The following is a 22,297-nucleotide window of genomic DNA, read 5'->3' on the forward strand; positions in this document are numbered from 1 at the left end:
TAGGAGAGAATGGAGAAAACTGTGTGGAAACTTTGAAAGAAACTGGGTCTGAGTCTCCTCCCGCAGAACAATTTGGAAAAGATGGTGCATTTCCTGGATAGTTTGTTTCAAGGATCCCATGGGAGTTAGGCAGCCAAATCCTATTTAAAGTCAGTTCTCAGTTCCCTTAGGCTCCTTGGAAATCCCAGCCTAAGACTTTTTTTAAAAATTGCAAGCCAAAAGTGAACCCCCTGGTGTTTATCTGTCTAAGTGAATAACTTGCCTCTTTGCAAAAATTTCCTCCTGTAAAATGCCGCAAAACGAAGCCACAACCTTCAAGACCCACAAAGCTTCCCATCAGTTGCACACAGGAACAGCCCAAGATGATATTCAAAAACCCAGCATCACTGCAAATAGCTCCACAAAACAGCTCAGAAACACCTAGTATGCTCCCATATGTGATACCAGCGCTTCTCTGAAGCTACTATCTTGTTCTCCAGAAGCTCAAGTTTTCATTAACAAAAAATGAAAAGCACAAAAATGTGAATCGAGTAATCAAAGCAGAGACAACTCTGCGGCGAGCCTGGCACAATCGCTCGGAGACGTGTAAACTTCCCCCATGCATCTCACTGAGGGGTTAACTCAGATGCCCAGTGAGGATAGTTTAAAGTATCACTGTTAACTACTTCATCCCTCATGTAAGAAAGCGAGGGAGGGGCTGTAGGGCTGCACCATTTACTGGGAGTGAGGGATAATAGGCTCCTATATAAGAAAAAGCCCCAAATATTGGGACTGTCCCTATAAAATTAGGACATCTGGTCACACTAGACCCTCCTCCTTACACAATCCTGGCACCAGAGGTTCCCTGCTAGCTATAATCTAAGGCCGGGCATGTTTTTAGGTAGCATTTTCATTTCCACCTTTAAAAAAAAAAAAATCTCTTGGGGGAAAAAGCGCAGCCAAGCAGCCCTGGGTTCCGCTTCCCCTTGCAGAGGCACTGGTTTCCATGGCTGGCCACCCCCTTCATTCCTACACAGCGAAGACACCACGGTGAGTAGGTCTAAGTACGTCGACTTCAGCTACGTTATTCGTGTAGCTGAAGTTGCGTAACTTAGATCGATCCCCCCCAGGCCTAGGACAGAGAGTGGAGAATAAGGCCTGGTCTACACTGGGGTGGGGGCGTGTCGATCTAAGTTACACAACTTCAGCTACGTGAATAATGTAGAGTAGCTGAAGTTGACGTACTTAGACCTAGTCACCGTGGTGTCTTCACTGCGGTGAGTTGACGGCTGCCGCTCCCCCGTCGACTCCGCCTGCACCTCTCGCGGCGCTGGAGTACACAAGTCGACATGAGAGCGCTCGGGGGTCGATTTATCGCGTCTAGACTAGATGTGCTAAATCGACCCCCGCTGGATCGATCGCTGCCCGCCGATCCAGCCGGTAGTGTAGACACCCTAAGAAAGCAAGAAAAGGGGCATCCCCTGCCAAGGGCCTGTGTCCCTGAAAGGTGAGGGCAGTTTATACAAGCCCATTCACACACGCATGCTGCCAGCCCCTCAAAAGCAAGTTTTAGTCCGTGGAGGCAGTGCCAGCAACATCCTCACAGCTTCCATCTGGGCCAACCCAGGCAAATCAGGGTGGGGTTAGGGAACAGCAGTGGGAGGAGAGGACTCACAGGGGTCCATGGATGGAGCAGAGTCCAGCCAATCACCCCAAGTAGGTGAGCTGACCAACTCCACCCCCAGCTCATTTAGAGTTCCCTGGCAATCGGGGAAGGCTCACATACATGTGGGACCAATAGCCAGCAGTGAGTGGGGGACAGCCACCCGTATGTAGGCAGTGACAAGGCCCAACCCTTGGAGGGGATTAGCACAGGTACTGCTGGGGTCTCCCTGCTGTGCTGCTGCTCGATGCACAGGGCAGTTCTGCAGATGCCAGGGCAGGGACGTGTCGCTGTTGCCCCCTGTCCTGTGGACACTAACTCCTCCAAGTTCTTAGAAGGTAAGTTGCCCATGCACAAAGCAGCCAGTCCTGGCTGCCTCACAGAGCATTCAAGTTCCCCTCAAGCCTCCCCCAAGAGATAGAGGCTCCTATGGGAACGGGAAGTGGCTGCCGTCTATCGACATGCAGCACTCCTGGGATACCACACAGGCACCAGGGATGTATAAACCCACAGATCTTAAAGGGGGCTCAGTGGGACACCAGGCAGCTTTGTAAGGTCAGAACACAGAGTAAGCCCAAGGTCCCACTCACTGTATCAGATCCAGTTGAGAGGAAGACACCCTAACAGCAATTAATTATTTAATTCGATTTCAATAACAATACAAAGACTCAAACCCAAAGCTCTAAAGAGGCTCTAGCTATCGTATCATTAACACCACACAATCCCAGCAGCATTAAAATAATCATTTCAAACAGGAACTCAGCCAGCTGCCCACCTTTGTGCCCTTTCCTTGTTCCTGGAGCACACCCACCACCCTCTCCAAACACCAAGCAAGTAGACATCCCACTAGATGATGGGAGACACATGGCTTATCCCTGGGGCAGATCCCCACTGTGGAACTGAGTCCCCAGACTCCCAACCGGGGGAGCTGAGCTGCTGTTGGAACTCCTCCCCCTTCTGGAGAGGGATAGCATGACACCTCTTGTACTGGCCGCCCCCGGCCTCTCTTGCACAGTCAGAGTTGGAGAACATGCAGGCCCAAACTGTGCATCCAAAAAATGGAAGAGTGCCAAGTAGGAGGGGCTCAGCATGCAAATGAGCATATTAGCACCTCCTCATCTGCATGCACTTGCAAAAATCTGTGACCTTCACAGGAAAGTCCCCTGAGAGTCTCCACTCCCAGCACATGCAGCCGAGGAACTGACCCAGTATGTTGGCTGGGATTAACACTTGAGCCCAGTCACTGCCTCACAGCACGACTCGGACACACAGCAGCAGCTAGGCCAAAGCACCTGAATCCAACCTTTTAGGAGTTATTAAAAAACAATTCCTCCTGGGCCTGCTCTGGCCATGGCCCCATTTAGAGATGGGACAAGTGTGAAATAAGACGGTTTCCAAACCTTCACACTGACACCATCCCTTTAATAAAAACAACACTAAACAGCTAATGCTCATAGCGGTAACAAGCAGTTAATGGTTATCACTTAACAATGCTAACAGCAGCAATTCTCAACAGCTAATCATAATGGCAACATTAACAAAAACAGTGTCCTTACAAATAAATAATAGTAATCATTAGTTAATAGTAATAATGAGAAGAGTGAAAAACCATTCTAGAATTGAAAGGTCCATCAGGGACTCCTCTGCAGAGAGTTACAAAGGGATCTCACAAAACTGGGTGACTGGGCAACAAAATGGCAGATGAAATTCAATGCTGATAAATGCACAGTAATGCACATTGGAAAATATAATTCCAGCTATATAGACAAAATGATGGGGTCTATGCTAGCAGTTACCACTCAAGAAATATTTTTGAGTCATTGTGGATAGTTTTCTGAGAACATCCGCTCAATATGTAGCAGCAGTCAAAAACACGAACAGAACTTTAGGGACCATTAGGAAAGGGATAGATAAAACAGAAAATATCATAATGGCACTATATAAAACCACAGTACACCCACACCTTGAATACTGCGTGCAGTTCTGGTCGCCCCATCTTAAAAAAAGATACATTAGAATTAGAGAAGGTACAGAGAAGGACAACAAAAATGATTAGGGGTATGGAAGTTGTGTCACATTTTTTGCCTGCCATCTGGTTTTTGAGTTGGTAGTGGAGGCTACGTTGTCCCTTTTTGCTCCCTACATTCCTCTGCACACACCCCTCGGTCTCATCACCCTTCCTAAATTGACTTGGATTGTCAGCATTACTTATTTCGCCCACCATGAGCCCTCTCGCACTGCACTGACTGAACTTCACCCAGCCAAATTAGCCACTTGGGATCCTCCTCCCACCACTGAGGAGGTGTGACACTCTGTACCTCAAAATAGCACCCTGGAACCCTTATGTTCACCACTGTGATACTGTGATACGTTTTGAACAAAGTATGCCTTGTGAGATATCATTGTGTAAGTCTTGATCTGTTGAACAATAATAACCTGTTGGATTGTATGTACTATCATAGTATGTGAAGTTATGAAGTATTACTCTATGTGTTACTGAAATATGTTGTGAGGTTGGGAATGCCCACAACCAGCCTTTCAGTTACAACAAAGGAGTAGCCATCAGTAGCCAGACAGTGTTAATGGCTCATGAACACACCATCCACTATCCCAGAGACTTCTCAGAGAAGGCACGTACGCCAGGGGGCGGACTAACTCACCTCACAGCAAACATCTTTCCAGCAAGCAGGCAGAAAGTATAAACAAGAGACAGTGACATCATTGCTTGGCCTCTCTCCCCTCAAACTCAACACCTGGAGGAACGTCTGGAGGACAAAGACTTTGAACTGGGGAAGTTTGGTCCCAGGCTGCAAGGCAGTGCCAGCCTGTCTACTGAGGAACTGTAACCTGCTTGTACCCTCAGTCAGGGTGAGAAAAGCTGTTTGATTCAACATTTGCTTAGACTAAAAGTTTAGGCTTTAGAATCTGTGTTTCTATTTTTATTTCTTAAGGTAAGTATCTCTGACCTTTATGTCTCCTACTTATAATCACTTAAAATCTATTTTTCTGCAGTTAATAAAGTTATTTTAACATTTTATCCTTCCCAGCGAGTTTGTCTAAAGTGTTTGGGAAATCTCTGGTCAGGTTACAGAAGCTGGTGCATGTCCATATGGAGAAGTGGCAAACTAAGTAATGAAAGTACCCTGGACAGGCTTCTGACCAGTGCAAGACGGTACAGTTCTGGGGTGCAAGACTGAGGAGCTGGGGGGAACTGGCTGGAGCCTCTCTAGTTATGGTTCATGAGTGGCTGGGAGATCATTCATGTAACACTGCTGGGTGTGTCCCTGCCTGTGGATGGCTGTGTAAGTGCAGTGCCTATCAGAGGTTTGTAGCTTGACATCAGCATCACAGTGTGAGAGGCAACCCAGGTTGGTGGGTTTGGAGAGCTCAGCGGTTCCACAGTCCAGGTTGCACCACGCAGACCCTGTCACAGGATTTCCCCTCTTCTAGATCAGAGTCTCTCAACCTTTCCAGACTACTGTACCCCGTTCAGGAGTGTGATTTGTCTTGTGTACCCTCAAGTTCCACCTCACTTCAAAACTTACAAAGGCATAAAAATACAAAAGTGTCACAGCCACACTATTACTGAAAAATTGCTGCCTTTCTCATTTTTACCATGTAATTATAAAATAAATCAATTGGTATATAAATATTGTGCTTACATTTCAGTGTATAGTACACAGAGCAGTATAAAAAAGTCATTGTCTGTATGCAATTTTAGTTTGTACTGACTTCGCTAGTGAATTTTATGTAGCCTGTTGTAAAACTAGGCAAATATCTAGATGAGCTGATGTACCTGTGATGTTGCATTCTATATGATTTTATGAAAATATGCTAATGAGTGTGAATATAATGTAACTGGAATATGCTTCATGGAAAAGGTCTCTTATAAGGTATCATTACAAAGCTTATAATCTACTGAATATGGTCATCCTATTTGTATGTATGTATCATTCTTGTATCTGAAACTAGAAATATGAAATATAACTCTGAGGGCCTATTGTAGTTATACAAGGTGTGGGCCATTAATGGTGGTTTGGAATCTTGATGGCTCCCATCAACCAGGACAATTGACTGTAGATGGCTCTGTTTGCTTGCAGGCCATCCTGTGAGTCAGGCTGGGAAGAATGAAGACTTGGGGTCTCCTGGGACATGTGACTATGTCACCTGGTACTGGAAATCCATCTTAAACCTGGTGCTTTTCCATTTAGAAGGAGGGGTGGGAACCCAGAGACAAAAGATTCCCACCTTGTACCAAAGATATATAAGAGGGTGGAACAGAACAAAGGGGGCTGCAATCATGAGAAATCCCCTAGTTACCACCTAAGCTGGAACAAGGGCTGTATTGGGGAAAGGAATGTGTCCAGACTAGGAAGGCATCCAGTCTTTGATAGAAGCTTATTGAAACATTTGAGGGTGAGATTTTATCTGTATTCAATTTTCTTACTGTACTAGGTTTAGACTTGCATTTTTTATTTTATTTTGCTTGGTAATTCACTTTGTTCTGTCTGTTATTACTTGGAACCACTTAAATCCTACTTTTTGTATTTAATAAAATCACTTTTTACTTATTAATTAACCCAGAGTATGTGGGGGGGGGGACAGCTGTGCATATCTCTCTATCAGTGTTACAGAGGGTGAACAATTTATGAGTTTACCCTGTACACATTTTATACAGGGTAAAACGGATTTATTTGGGGTTTGGACCCCATTGGGAGCTGGGCATCTGAGTGTTGGAGACAGGAACACTTCTTAAGCTGTTTTCAGTTAAGCCTGAAGCTTGTGTGGGACATGGTTCAGACCTGGGTCTATGTTGCAGCAGGCTAGTGTGTCTGGCTCAAACCAGGCAGGGCACTGAAGTCCCAAGCTGACAGGGAAAACAAACTCAAGGGTAGTCAAAGCACATCAGGTGGCAGTCCCAAGGGGTACATTTCTGTGATCCAACCCGTCACAGTACCCCCTGGAAGACCTCTGTGTACCCCCAGGGGTACATGTACCCTTGAGTATCAGAGGGGTAGCCGTGTTAGTCTGAATCTGTAAAAAGCAACAGAGGGTCCTGTGGCACCTTTGAGACTAACAGAACTTCTGTTAGTCTCAAAGGTGCCACAGGACCCTCTGTTGCTATGTACCCTTGAGTGAGAATCACTGTTCTAGAAGTGTAGATGTTTCCCCTTGTGGTATCCTGGAGTGCTGTGGTACCACTCTGTATTGACACAACCTGTGGTAGCACGCCAAATGCACAATGACTGAGGCAAGCACTGTAGGTGCTTCACCTGCTAAGGCGCTTGTCACAACCTTGGATTTCCCATGGCCAAGGCTTGGGTAACTCCTGCCGCCACCAAATTTTGCATTTGGAAATTTTATACTGTCTCACCCCTCTCTCTGCTCCCTTATTGCAAAGGCGCTGGTCCCAGGAGCAGGTGCTCATTGATAAATACAGTAGGCGCTCTTCAAGGGAGACTGCAGGAAAACACAGGCACCACAGCTCCACTCCAGACTGGATTAACAAACGCGTACCTTATTAATTACAAGTAAACCCATGAATAAACTAATTTAGAGTCTCTTCTGGGCACCTCCAGCCTTGCCCCAGAAAAACTCACCTCCAGCTGGCCAGCCTCAAATCCCCTCCCCGGGGTCCTTGCGTGCTGCTGGAATTTGAACTAACACTCCATGGTGACTCTTAGCAACCTGAAAGGATTTGCAGAGTCCTCAATTGTAATGTCCCTGTTCCCTGTCCAACCATAGCTTTTGTTTCCCACCAAGCCCAAATGTAAAATAACATCAACGGAACACATTACCTCACATTCTCCACAGCTGTGAGAAACCACTCGCCTGTTAGTCCCAGAGTCCCAATACGCTTCCCAACTGCCACCACACCACACTCCCCCGTGGCCGCCCGTGTTCATGTAGATGGAATACATGGGCCCAAGAGTCAATGGTGTCCCAGGTCCCCACCCACTCTGTCTTCGCTGACCACCCCCCAAAACCCATCTGCACACCCCAGCACCATGCTCCTCCCATAGACCCAGCTCCCTTGACATCGCCACCACCCAGTGGTTCCCCCAGCACTACACTCCTTCCACAGTCCCAGTCCCACAGCCTCCCTGACAATCCTCCTTCCCAATTGCCCCCCTGCATTACACACTTCCCAGGAGCCCAGGCATTGGCCTCTCTGGTGCACAGACCCTGCATTAAAATACTACCTCTAGTTACACCATCACATGCCCTACGTTATCCTGTGCAAAGAAGAGTAAGTAGTAGAATTCCACTGGTAGCATAAGAATTTTACCCATGAAGGCCTTTGCAACAAGCTTAATCTTATTATACTTGCTCTCTTTCCCCAGTGGGGACATAGCAGCAGAAGAAACCTGTGCCAGTTGGCCTCCCCACACACCCATGCCTCCACCAGAAGCAGCCAGGGAGGAACATCAAGTCACTTTTGGAGATTTGGGAATGAGAAAACGAGAGAAAGAGAGAGTTAGTTTTTCTAAAGTTTGGAAGGCAGGCTGCACCTCCTCTCCCAGGAACATCCCACTGGGGCAAGGTGCCCACAGACTCTGCCTCTCGTGAGGAAGCAGCCCGGCTTCTCCAGTCTTCCCCACCATCTGGAGGTCTGGAGGACATTTTACAGCCATAACACACACTGCTGAAGACTAAGTCCTAACTCCTTTCCTCTCCCCCAGAGCAAGGGAGGGCAGCAGGGGTGCCATGACAAAGTATTTCCATGAAATAAACTGCCTGGCGCCATGAACAGCCTCCTTTTTTGTTGTGCTCAATCCTACCTATTGTTATTGTCGCTGTTATGCCACTGTACTTACAGTACACCCACAATTACACTCCGCCCATTCCTGGGATTCAACCAGGTATAGTGCTAAAAAGGGGCCCAACAGACCTGTCTTGCCCATTGCATTTGGCAAACCAGACAACCGTTCCTCTACTTAGACGATCCCATGACACAAACCCCTACTTCACCGAACACAGTCCAAATGGGGAGGGACTGTCCAAGGAAACTGCAGACATAGGAAGTCAGATACCAGACACCTATTGTGTATGCACTGCACCGGATTATTACCTGGGCACAAGCCTGAAGCAGACAGCTCTAAAGCTACACAAATGAAAACTGGTGCTGATCAATGCAAGATTAATTGCCCACACACTATACATTCCCTTATCAGTTATGAAGCACCCAGAACAGCTTGCATCACAGAGACCTGGCTGGATGCTACCAAAACCCCTGTGCTAGCCCGCTTGTCTCCTCGGGCTACTCTGTCCATCACAGACCCAGACAGGACAAGGCAGCAGACAGCACTGCATTCACCTGCTCATCAATCATCGTGTCCTAGAGAGGTGCCTCGGGTAAGAAAAGTTAATTTGAATTCATTCATCTAATAGAAACCAGAGCCAACGCTGACAGACTTTACGCTTATCTTCAGACTACCACATACTCAAGGGTACATAAAGGACCTCACATGTGTCTTGTCAGCTATGGTGGCAAAATACGCCAGAGATTTATCATCCTGGGAGAAGTATGTGACGCCTTCTCAGAATCTCAGTTCAAGACCTGTGAATCTGACCCATTCCTTTCCTGGCTGGTGAAAGAGTCATGAGTAACTGGGGGCCACTAATGACTAAACTAGCCAATGCCTCATTCAGAGACGGAATCTTTCTTTCCTTCTTCAAGCACACAATTGTCTGATCAAATCTACTCGGGATGCATTGGTTCTAGCCCACTGTCACCCAGTATCAAGCCTCCTGTCCCTGAGAAAGCTCATAGAGAAGCTAGTCAAAAGCTGACAAACAAGCTCATCTAATTGAAATAATATCCTAGGCCAGCACTGTCCAGATTCAGATCAGGACATGGGACAGAAATAGATCGCCCAAAACTCCAGGTTGAGGACCGCAGAACAAACTCCTACAGGAACTAAGAGTCATCACAAACTTCCTCACCTTCTGCTCCAAGTGCAAGGTGCAATTCTTTGACCTGCTTTTTCCAATATAAACTTCCCCCCCACACAAAAAACAAACCAGTATATTGCACACACAATTCTCCCCCTGGACAGAAGATAACAAACCACGCATGACAGATGTCGGCCATACTGCTTAATGCGCATCTGGAAAGTGCTGCAATACTATAGTGATGCGGACAGCATAAGAACCTATAGAAAATAGAATAGAATTTATTTCTTGCCAATGCTCTACTTTTTATGAGTGGCCACACATCTGGGAGGTGGAAACCAGAAGACTTCTGACCTCTTTTCTGGTGGATTTAATGAATAAATTCACAACAGAAAAAAATCTCAATATATCCTCTCGCATCTGAAATCCAAGCTCAATGGAAGAATGAACTCCAAGGTTATCCATAGCCTTGCGGCATATACAAAGTGGGTGTGAAATGACAGTAGCCTTTTACGCCCAGTTGGTGAGGGAGGGGAGAATCAGGCCCAAGTGTCCCTGTCTGTAAAGAACAGGACAAGATCTGGTTCTGTCAAGGGAATGACTAACTTCCTACCAGACCCATCTCCATGGGGAAGCTAGAGGGGCACCACCTGCTCTCCTCACAGACTCTCCATTCCTACCTCCAGCTTCCCACTCCCTCACCCCCCCCATATTCATCTGCTCCTCAGTCGCATTCTTTGCCTACTGACCGCACAGGTCTGGCCCTGCTCTCCAGGCTCATCAGGAAAGCCGTGTCCCTTTCCACCAGCCCCAGTAAAATCATGAGATAACAACCCCCCACAACTTCTGTAATGTGTTCAGTCTTCTGATTGCTTACCCTGTTGCACAGTGTGCAAGATCACATCAGGCTGAACATTCAACCTTAAACGCATATGCAGATGCCTGGCCTTCCCCATGGCTGCTCAGTGGGGCTCTCCACTTACCCTCTTCTCAGGGGTTACAGTAAGGAGTACAGCACCCCTGCTCCGCTAAGAGCAGAGTGAGCTCCTCCCCCGCCCCTGGCTTAGGTAAGCAGCACTTTACCCCACAGCCCCCCTCCCCCATCCTCGTTGGGAGGTGAAGTGAGAGCTCCCCGTTTTGTTTCAAACTGTCTCCCTTAGCTCCTGCAGAGAGTGCTGTTAATGCCCCGCTCTGCCCATCTTCCATCCACAACTTCCCACCCTCTCCCCTCAGTCTCCTGCCTCCATCTGCTCCTTTCTGCCCCAGCCCACCCCTCCTACAGTCTTCCCTTTCGCTGCAGTCTGTTGTCATTGCACACTATACCCTTCCTGCCTCCTTAACCATATTCCCCCCTCCAGTACCCATTCCCACCCCCAGCTCCTCGCCCCCCACCCCGATATTCATCTGCTCCTCAGTCACACTCTTTGCCTAACGACCGCTCAGTGTTCAGCCATTTTCACTGAGGGCAGCCTGGTTTCAGTTCAGTCCAGGCAAGTAACAGCCATCTTTGCTCCTAGTCACCTGCAAACATTAGAAAAATGGTGGCGTTAATTTAACGGAGAGGAATCTGGCTTTCATTCCCCTAAGAGCAGGGGGGGGGGGAAGGGAAATTAGCCATTTTGAAAAAGAGCAACTCTTCACAAGCTTGTCCTGACTGGTTGCCAACTCTCGTGATATTTGGAGTGCTTTTTTCAAGGCATCTCATAGCTTTCATTTTGGGGGAGTTTAAAATGTAGCCTTTTCGGATAAAGGCAACACTAACTCCTGTTCCTACTATCAATGGGACTGAAGCCACAGGCTGCCGTCAGCCAAGAGAGTCACTCTTTCTCTACAGCCTTTGCAGGTGCAAATGAGGAGGTTGCCAGTAAAGATGGTCGCCAGCTCCCATTGTTTCTAAGGAAGCTGAAGCCCGGCTGCCCTCCGAGAAGATGATGGCCCCAGCCATGGTCACCAGGCACAGGCAGGAGCACTGGAACGGGAGAAGAGACCCATGTGAGCGGGGGTCGGGGCCACGGTTCAGGTGCTGGTGGCACCCCCCCTTTTAGGAAGCTTCTGCTGCCGCTGGGCACAGGCAACCTAATTCTGGTATTTTCTGACATCTGAGTGATTGACTTTGCCACTTTATCTGTTTCAAACGTAATACATATGAAAACAATTACCACCATTTTGAGCATATATTCACGGACATTGAAAGAAGTAAGGTCACAGCCTGGTCCTCCTCTGCCAATTGGGCGATTCTCTGAAAAAGAGCACCCCTCACAAGCAAATACAGATTTGCAGAGGCACTGTGATGTCTTGGGACAGATTCTTTTCTCATTTATACTGGTGTACATCTGGAGTTACTTCACTTAAATCCATGGAGGTACTCAGGGGATTGAGACCAACGTAAATGAGATCAGATTTATCTTCATTTTTCACCACGTCTGTATTTAAATGGTTCCTTTTTATTTGCAACGATAACGCACATAACTATAGGAGCTGTTACAGTGGATTAGCCCAGTGGTGATCCAGGCTAGCATCCTGTCCTCAACAGTGGCCAGTGGCAGCTATTGCAGAGGAAGAAGCAAGAAACCCTGCGCTTTAGACGGTTATGAAATAACCTGCCCTCAGAGGAAATTTCTTCTGAACCTCCATTAATTGGTGGTTGGCTTATGCCTCAAGGCATGCACAACACTGGAAAAAGCCATTACTATTTCAGTACAATTAAGCATTTTATGTAACTAAACTGATATGCACTTTTTGGCCCTCATTAAAAGAGTGATTATTTCATGGGCTCACCTATAAGGATTATCTGTGTACTTACATGGTCCCTGTCGCTACAGTATCTGAGCACCTGTACTATCCATCAGTCCGAACTAGAAAATGCCAGGGAAAGCCATACGGAGGTTTCATTGTCTTTAGCATTCCGTAGGTGGAGATTTGTAGGTTAATTCATACCTTCAGGAGCCATTTTTAGTGATGCAGGGAGTCAGGTTCCAAAGCTGGCAGGCAGTTTCTAGAAGCAGAAATGGAGACTCTAATCTATTGATTACTTTCAGGGAGAGGAATGAAGTCTTTAAAAGTTGATGAACAACCAAATGCTTGTCAAAGCAATGCTATGTGAAGACAAATGGCAGGTTCTTATGTTCGTTGCACCCCAGGTAATTCTTCTGAAATCAGTTGAGTTCCTCTGTAATTAAAGTGGTGCAACAGAGATCAGACTCCAGCCAATAGCCATAGTCAGAAATCACTGAAAATCCAATGAGAACCAGGAGTTATTCTGGTCTAAGCGAGAGGTAAATCAGGCCCATTACGGAGAATAGCCATTCTGGAGAGTGCAAAGCAATGAATCTCCCCAGCTTCAGATACCAAAAGCCCCATGGACCACTCAGTACATAGCCACAGAGCCGGCTGAGATGGAAGTGTTATCTTACAGGTGGCTGAGCAATTCTCATCCCTTTCCAGGATCTCCATGCAGTCTGATGGCCATATACAGCATGTGACAAATAATATGGAGTAGTTTCTTCCCTACTCAATGAGGAAGGATTTTTCTGTGTTAATTTAGTGATGGTGAAAAGAGCCAGTAACCAAAATCATGGAGTCCAGTGCCCCCGTTAGATGCAGAACAGGTGCACCATGGATAGTGGCAGATGCGTGTCCCAACATTGCCTCATCCCTGACTGGAGGAAATGCCCTTAGGAATAAGATAATTCACTTTTTGCGTCTCTACTGAGACTGCCAATTAATGCCAGTTGCGACGGTGTTTTTTGTGATATGGGTAACTGTCCATTGGCAACAGGACTAAGATTAAACAGGTAACAGATGGAATCACTTTTGGCCACTGCTGAACTGAATTCACATGGTAACCCAGAGGGGATTCACAAAGGAGAGAAATCCTGAGAATCCAGTTTCCAGCAGCGAAATCAAAAGGCCAAAATAATGGGGTTTCTCCTGGATGGTAGGTACAGTTCAGTGGGCAGCCATGCACAGAGATGACATGGAAGAGAAGTCCTTGCACCCAGAAAAATATCACATCCATCACCCCAAGCTCACTGGAAAGCAAACCAACAGGGAGGGAAAGAAAGACAACCCCCTCCAAAACAAAGGAAATTGGCAGTCTGGTTTTGTTTTGGTTTTTGGTCAAGCTATTGTATTTCTAGGGACTTATCCCGTGATCGGGAAGAGAACTCACGATTGCTCCATTGTCTGAACACAGCAAATCTAAGAATATTTGTGGTGTTCACTAAAGGGCTCCGCTTTGTGATGAGATGTGTGACACGTTTATGATTTCACATGAGCGAAGAGCTGACAGCAGCCTCTTCTGCTTCAGATGTGACTCAGCCACCCTCCCCCACGCCCCAAGACTGTATATCTAAAATCCTGAAGATCCCTTGTGTCTGTAATGTGAGTGCCCTGGAAACAGTTTAAATACAGAGATGTTATATACAAATTCTAGTCACTTACAAACATAGGTCTGGGAAATGGGCTAATGTAAGTTCAGTGGTGGCTGCTGCATAGCTGTGTAGATTTTTAATATAATAGTTTAAGTATGTAAAGCATTTTGGGATCCCTCAGTATAAAAGCTAATATTGGCTAAAGCAGCATTGTAGGTTGTACTCACATCTGCAAGAAGAGTGAGCGAATTACAGGCACTTACATCAGAGCCACCACTTATGGCTTTTCATAAGGACAAAGTAGTAGCATGTCATCCCAAAGTGGTCACAGATTTTCACATTAGTCAGTCAGTAAATCTACCCATTTAGCCATATAAGGGTGAAGCCAAACCGCATATGTTAGATGTAAGGGGAACTTTAGTTTACTATTTAGACAGGGCTAAAGAGTTCTGGCATTCTCCAAATCTGTACAGCTCCTATGCTCATAATAAAAAAGGGGCAGGCTATATCTTCATAGACATTATCCAGATGGTTTAAGCTCTGTATACAAGAGGCCTAAACTTTGGCTGGCATCCTGGTTCCTCTGGATAATCTCCCACTCTACTACAGCTCAGGTGGCCTCAATGGCATGCCTTAAACCAGTGGTCCCCAAACTGGGACATGCTCCATAGGAGGGCATAGAGGAACGTTCGGGGGCACGGGTCAGCCCCCACGGGGGGGTGGGAAGGGAGCGCCACCTAGCCCTGCTCTGCCCCCAGCTCTGCTCTGGCCCCAACCGCGGCCCTGGCCTTGGCCCCTGGCCCAGTCTGGCCATGGCTCCGGCACCAGCCTCAGCCCCTGACCCTTGCCACAGCTCTGGCCACGGCCCTGTTCCCAGCCCAGACTCCCAACCGCAGCTCCTGAGGGTGTGTGTGCAGACAGCGGTAATGGGGGGCATGAGGTAAAAAATTTGGGGATCACTGCTTTAGACACATACTAATTGTAGAAATCTGTAAAGCCCCAAACACACTTTTACAAGATATTACTCTCTGGATCTAGTGTCTGGATCTAGCTGTATGAGAACTAAATTCAGATCCCATGAAGGTATAGGGCAGGGATTTCAAACTCAATTTACCTTAGGGCCAGGGCCAGTCCTCAAACCCTCCCAGCGGGCCAACAATGTCACTGAAGATGGTGGTCTGAAAAGAAAATGTTTATATTGTAATTTTTTATTTTGAATTTCTTAGAAATAATAAAACTGTCATACAACTTTATACAACTCTTCGCCTGCCAGAGCGTTTTTAGTGTTTGCCAGACACCTGGGAACGCTTCAATTCTGTCAGTTTGTTGATGTTTGGCCTCCGTGACTGAGCAGTTGAAACCTTCAGGATTGCAGCAAGGTGTGCGTCAGATAGTTGTGTTCGGGATTTTGACTTGTTTATATTCATTGTGGAAAAAAGTGACCCTGCCTCCATGGCTGACTCTGCCCGGCAACTAATGAGGATCTCTCTGTCCGTCTTCCCCCAGCCAATGGGAGCTGCTGGGGGCGGCGCCTGCAGCAGACATTGCCTGCCGACAGCGGGGCTGCCTGTGTCTCCTCCACGGGCCGCAGTGGGGAGGTTCTCAGGCCGCAGATGGCCCATGGGCCGGGACTTTGAGACCCCTGGTATAAGGCTTCTGATAGGAGAGTAGATACTGAAACCTTCTTGAAATGTTTTAATCATGTCATGGGCACACATTGATTTATTGTTAATGAATGAATGGAAAGCAGATATTGCTGATAGATGAACTTTAATCAATGATGGCAACAGGCCCAAAAGTTTATACTGCAACAAATCCTCAAATATGGAACGGATTGGAGCCGTGGTCGGGTGTATACTGCTGGGATCTGCCCACTTATGAATCTTTTCCATTTTAAATTGTAACACTTCTAAGACATTTTGAACAAGATAGTTCCAACTCCATTAATGAGCTATCACCCCACAGTGGAGTGAAAGGAGTCCAGGCTTGGATAATAAACTTGATCATTTTGAGTGGTTGGTGGATCCCTGCCGAGAGGTGAAGCAAGTTTGGGAACCATTGCTGTGTGCTTAAAATCTTGTCCTGTTTTTTCTTTCTTCTGACCTCCTATATGAGGGAAAGGGAGGAAAAGCATCAAGAAGCCCTTGGCTCCCAGGTTAGGAGGAATGCATCTGAAATAGAATGATTGTCCCTCCCTGCTCTTGAACAAATTTCACATTCTGTTTGGTTGTGAAGAGGTCCTTGTCTGGGTGGCTCCAGCAGCCGAAGATCTCCTTTAGTACTGATGTTTTCAGTGACCACTCATGAATGTCCATCATATTTCTCCTTAATTGGCCTACCAGATTGCTCTCTTTCCCTGCCAGGTTCAAGGCTATTGGATACATATTGTGGAGAATGCACCATTCCCACAGATCTATTGCCTCCCTCCAAAGCTGTATGGAGTGGGCACCTCCCTGTTTGATTATACAAAACATCGCTGTGGTGTTGCCCTGAACAACTTGGTGCTGGAGAGGAGGCAGAAAAGCTTTTAATGGCCAACACGTTGCACTAACCATGCGAAGGCTGATCTATAACTTCATTATTAGGGGAGTCCAAAGTCCCTGCACTGTCAAATTGTTGTGGTGAGTTCCCCAACCTGTGCTGGACGCATCTGTGGTCACAGCTGTAAACCAAGCTGGATAGTTGAAAGCTATCCTTTGAGGCTGTTGTAAGGCTGAGTCCAATACTTCAGAGACAGAAGTACCGTTTTCAGAGTGGTCAGCTTTTGACACATGCTGTCTGTACCATGTCTGTAGTTGCCTGCCAGTCAGTGTTGAAGGGGTCTCATTTTGAGATGTGCATAAGGAATGAAGTAAGGTGCTGAACTGTAAATCCCATCAATCTGACGTAGAGTATGACTGAGGCACTACCAAATTCACGGCCATGAAAAACACGTCACGGTCCATGAAATCTGGACTTTTGTGTGCTTTTACCCTATACTATACGGATTTCAGAGGGGAAATCAGGGTTTCTCAAATTCAGGGTCTGGACCCATAAGGGAGTTGCATGGGGGTCACAAGGTTATTTTAGGGGGGACAGCCAGAGAGCGGCGGCTGTTGGCCGGCCACCCAGCTCTGAAGGCAGAACCACCGCCAGCAGCAGTGCAGAAGTAAGGGTGGCAATACCATACCAGGCCATCCTTACTTCTGCGCTGTGGCCTTCAGAGCTGGGCGGCCGGAGAGTGGCAGCTGCTGACTGAGGGCCCAGCTCTGCAGGCTGCAGCGCAGAAGTAAGGGGGCAATACCATACCAGGCCGTCCTTCTGCTGGCGGCGGCTCTGCCTTCAGAGCTGGGCTCCCGGCCAGCAGCCGCCGCTCTCCAGCTGCCCAGCTCTGAAGACAGCGCTGCCAATCATAGCAGTGCAGAAGTAAGGTAGCAGTACCGCAACCCCCCCCCCCACCCGTACAATAACCTTGCGACCCGCCCATGACTCCTTTTTGGGTCAGGACCCCTACAATTACAACACCATTAAATGTCATATTTAAATAGCTGAAATAATGAAATTTACAATTTTTACAATCCTATGACCGTGAAATTGCACAAAATGGACCATGAATTTGGTAGGGTGCTAAGTCTGACCCTTTGGCAAGGCGATAAGGTGCAGAGTGTCTATTGCTGCCCGGCTCTTCAGAAATCTCTCAAGGACAAAACACTCTGCCCATGTGAGAGTCTAAGATAGCACATGTGAAGGGAACACCCTGAAAGGGTCGCAAAAGAGTTAATTTTTTCAATTTATCACAAGACCTAGCCTCTCAAAGAGAGTGCATGTGCAGGAGATGGTGCAGTAAAGGTCTTCCTCTGATGGTACCTTCATTAACGAATTGTCCAAATAAGAGTAAATGTGTAACCCTTAAGTATCAGAGGGGTAGCCGTGTTAGTCTGGATCTGTAAAAAGGAACAGAGAGTCCTGTGGCACCTTAAAGACTAACAGATGTATTGGAGCATAAGCTTTCATGGGTGAATACCCACTTCGTCAGCCCCTTAAGTGAGCACCTACTGCAGATGTACATTTTGTAAACACTCCTGGGGGAAGTAGAAAGGCCAAAAGGGAGGACCTTGTACTGAAAATGATCCTTCCTCCTAGTGATGTGGAGGTATTTGCGATGAGAGCATCTTATGGAAATAGGTGTCCTAACTCGACAGTTGGAAACAAACCTTTTGGAGAAAGGATGAGTATGATAGAGACTAGGATTAGCATTCCAAAACAGAATCTTCTGATGCAAGTACAGAGCTTTTTGAGGTCCAGTATACAGCACAGATCTCCATCCTTCTTTGGAACCAGGAAGCATTTTGAATAAGATTCTCTGCCTCTGTACCTCTGCTATAGCCCAAGAACCTCTGATCTCAACAGGCTGTCATGAGAGGGGACCCCGAATAGGGATGGGAGAGAAAGCTGGAAGGAGGAATGGTTCAAATTGTATCAGAGACCCATGTGAATGCTTTCTAAAATCCACTTGTCTCTGGTTATAGATACTCAGTACTGGAAGAAGTGACACACACAGTCCATGAGGGGTAAGGAGGGCAAATGGATTAAAATTGGACTGCAGTTCTCAGGCATTATATCAAACTTGGGACGTAAGGCCCAACACAGATGTTGAAGATGATTTACCTCTTTTTCACAATTTGAAACACCTTCTCCTTTGCTGAGAAAGCTATTAAAGGAGGATTTGCAGAAGTTATCATTATCTTCTTTATCAAGTGAGAAATGGAGAAAGATGATGGATTTTGCCATCTCTAGGACTTGAAAACCAGATATTCCAGGTCTTTTCCTGGACTGCTGAGGAACACCCAGTGTGTCTCATCTCCTCTTTTTGAGGACATCTTCCATCATAGTGCTACACCCTCCTACTTCCACAAAGGAGAGATCCTCAAACTTGGATTTAGAACTTCAGAGCTCCCTCCAGAAACCTCAGCCTAGCATATCTTCTGATGGAGATCGCAGAAACAATGGCTTAAACAGAAGCACCTGAAGAAACAAATGTTGCTCTTACAGCATATTTTGCTACCTGCTGCAATGAGGGCATTTGCAACCTTTGTCTGGTCATTTGGCAAAGACTTGGCAAAACACCAACCTTTTCTCCCAGAGCTGGTATTGGTAGTGTGCCACTCTGACTTGATAATTTGCGACACTCTAGCCTAGAGTTGAGGAGATGAGTTTCCTCTTCCAAAAACATCCATTTCCTTTCTATCCCTATCTGAAGGAGTAGAATGCACCTATCCTCTTTTAGATCTTTGAACACCCACCAGGGAGTTTGGGGCCAGGTGTGTGTGGAAATATGAGAAACCCTCTTGGGGAAGCTGATGTAATTTGTCTCCTTTTTTAAACATCACCTGAACAGAAACTGGATTTGACCAGATGAATTTCACACATTTCAAAAGTCTATCTAAGACAGACAGTGAAACTCTACTAAAACAATGGAGAATCAAACTTATTACATTTATGTCATGCTTTTTCATGCCAATCTCATGATTTGGGGGTGGGGGGGAGCTGGCTCATATTTGAACACTTACGACTGGCAATTTCCTAAAAACTGTTTTCCTAAAAATATCCTCAGCTATATTGCTGGTAACACTAAAACTTACATCAGATGGTGATAGTCTGGGCTAGTAAAGATTCTCTACAATGAAAGATACCAGAACATTTAAATTAGCCTGAAAACGTCAAATTGAGATAATTTTCTCCAATTAACTATTCCACTCTATTCCTAAATTAATCCCCCCAGTAACAGCGAGACAGAGTTTCCTTTTTAATTTTGCAAACATGTTATAAAACACAATTCTGTGTGCATTTTTATGCCATATTTTGCTGCTACAGTGAAGCTAATAAATCATTTGACTTCCAGGAAAGGAAAGTTACTTTAAACTTCATAGAAATTCAGTGGGATTTTCAGAAACACTAAGTGTCAGCTTCACTCTCCTCCCACTGAAATCAGTGGCATCGGTGTCAATGGGCATGCAGAGCGCTTCGGAAAATCCCACCCTTTAAAGCACAATTTTTTTCCTGAAAAGCAGAATTGTTTGAAAGGTCAGTTCATCTCCTGAGGGTGGGGCTGGGGCCCAGAAGTGCCTGAATTCTAACCCTGGCTGCTATTCACGGCCATAATAACGAGTAGGTCCATGAGGCGGAGGCCTACGATGCAATGATTTTGGAGGCAATGCTTTGAAGAGCCAGATAAGGGAGATATAATAGTAGCAAATCTGGCTAGGCAAAGGGCCCTAACAAGCAGGTGACCAGCCAGTGTGCATTCAACACTTACTGGACACTGCTTGACAAAATACCAATTCATTTACCTTACTCTAGAAATTCATCCTACTCACGTTCTGCTCAACATTGATCAGCTAAGGGCTAATAAATCTGGTTGTTCCAAAACAATTCACTCACTTGAAATTTTTAGCATCATCAGAGAGCTGGAAAACATTAGGCATAAGGCCTTAGAGCTCACAACCTTTATACCAGAACACGTGGTTGCTTTGTAGTTTGGATCCATTCATTTTCTATACATGTGTGTATCTGTTACTATAGACCTGTCCAATGCCATTATGATTTGGGGGTAGGGGCGGGTGCAGGGAAGAGGGAGGTACTGGTTTTGTCTGACTTTATATAGTTGAGCCTAAAGTTGAGCTGTTAAAAAAACCTTCTGGTGTGGCTTGTGAGGGATCTTAGCTGGATCAACATTGTGAAGACGAACTGGCTCCCAATAAGTTTTTCTGGTGGAAACATTTTAATTATTATTCTGTCTGCTGCACACGCCTTGACCTGGCCCATCCAATCAGAGCTGAAGTCTCCCGCTCTGGCCATCCATTACACCAGAAATCAAGTCTCCTTGCCCATTAATAGAGGGTGCTGTGTGAAGAAGAAAGGAAGCGAGATGGAATCTCTCCTATTTCTTTCCTACTAAGAGATTAGCTATGTGCTCCCCCCTGACCATCCACCCCCATCACTCCTCTCAGGGCACGATCCAAACCCCTTGGAAATCAGCCAGAAAAAAATCTTCTCCCTTGGCTCAAGCCCTCAGCGCTCCTGCTGCCTCATATTCCTAGGAGACGGATTTGCCATTATTGCTAGTCTGAACTAGCGTGGGCTCTGCATTGCCTAGAGGGCCTGTGAAATCAATAAAGGAAAGCGCTACACGTTCCTGGGGACTCACTTTATTAAATCCCTCCTTGACTGCTCATTACACAATGCAGGCGGGGGGAGAACCCAGAGGGAAAGGAAACTGTTCCACAGAGAATGCCCACGGCCAGAAGATAAAAGGAAAAAGGAGAACACAACGGATACGACTAAGCTCCCCAAAGCCCTGGACTTTAGGAACGTGGAAAATATGCAGACTGACATTTTCACTGTCCTTAAAAACCATCAGAAGACAGAAGTCTGTCACTGTTGTTGCCTGATTTAGGAGGTTAATATTTATGAATTTGGATAGTATGGGTTATAGGCTCACCAATCAATTTGATCAGAAGATAAGAAGGTTCTTGTCCCAGAATCAAGCTATAAAGAACATGCAAAAGGTCCCCTGGGGGTATGATAGGATGCTCACACTGATACCAATAGAGTCTTAAAGACTTTTATTGAGATAAATGGAATTATAATCAACTAGTAAAATAATCAGAGTTACAAATGCAATATTATTAGTCTAAAGATACATATGATATTATATACTATGAAGCCTTTCATTAATATACTCACACCCTTCCTTGATGACCTGGTAATAAGAGAGAAAGGACCAGCCTTGCCTTGGGTTCCTCAGTTCTTGAGTGGGAGGTGCAGAGCTTCGAAGAAGCGAGAGAGCTAAGAGCTATTGAAGCTAATTTAGAATTTCACTTAACTAACAGACTAATAAACTAAGAAAGACGCTTGGAGCTTAGAAACGTCGATGCCTAGCTTTTTTAGGTGCTTAGATGCTTAGACGCATCCTTGGTATGGTGGGTCACCCCTCTTATAGGGCATGGGTGCTTGAGCCCTCCCTCTATGTCCCAACTTAGTTTCCTCACCCACCAAAATGTTGAGGTTCACTTACTCCATAGGCTGGTAGGTTTGTACGTATTGATGATATACATACACATGTTCATGACATTAGATCGGGGTTCTCAAACTTCATTGCACCGCGACCTCCTTCTGACAACAAAAATTACGACACTACCCCGAAAGAGGGGGAATGATGCCTGAGCCCCGCTGCCCCAGCTGGGGTGAGAGGCAAAGCCAAAGCCCAAGTCCCACTGCCCCAGACGGGGATGGTCAAACCAAAGCCCAAGGGATTCAGCCCCATGCACGGGGGCCTGTAACGTGAGCCCTGGTGCCCAGGAGTGAAGCCCTCTGGCTTTGGCATTGGCCCGGACAGTGGGGCTTG

The sequence above is a fragment of the Malaclemys terrapin genome, chromosome 6 (genome assembly GCF_027887155.1).
Source record: "Malaclemys terrapin pileata isolate rMalTer1 chromosome 6, rMalTer1.hap1, whole genome shotgun sequence".
NCBI classification, from domain to species: domain Eukaryota; kingdom Metazoa; phylum Chordata; order Testudines; family Emydidae; genus Malaclemys; species Malaclemys terrapin.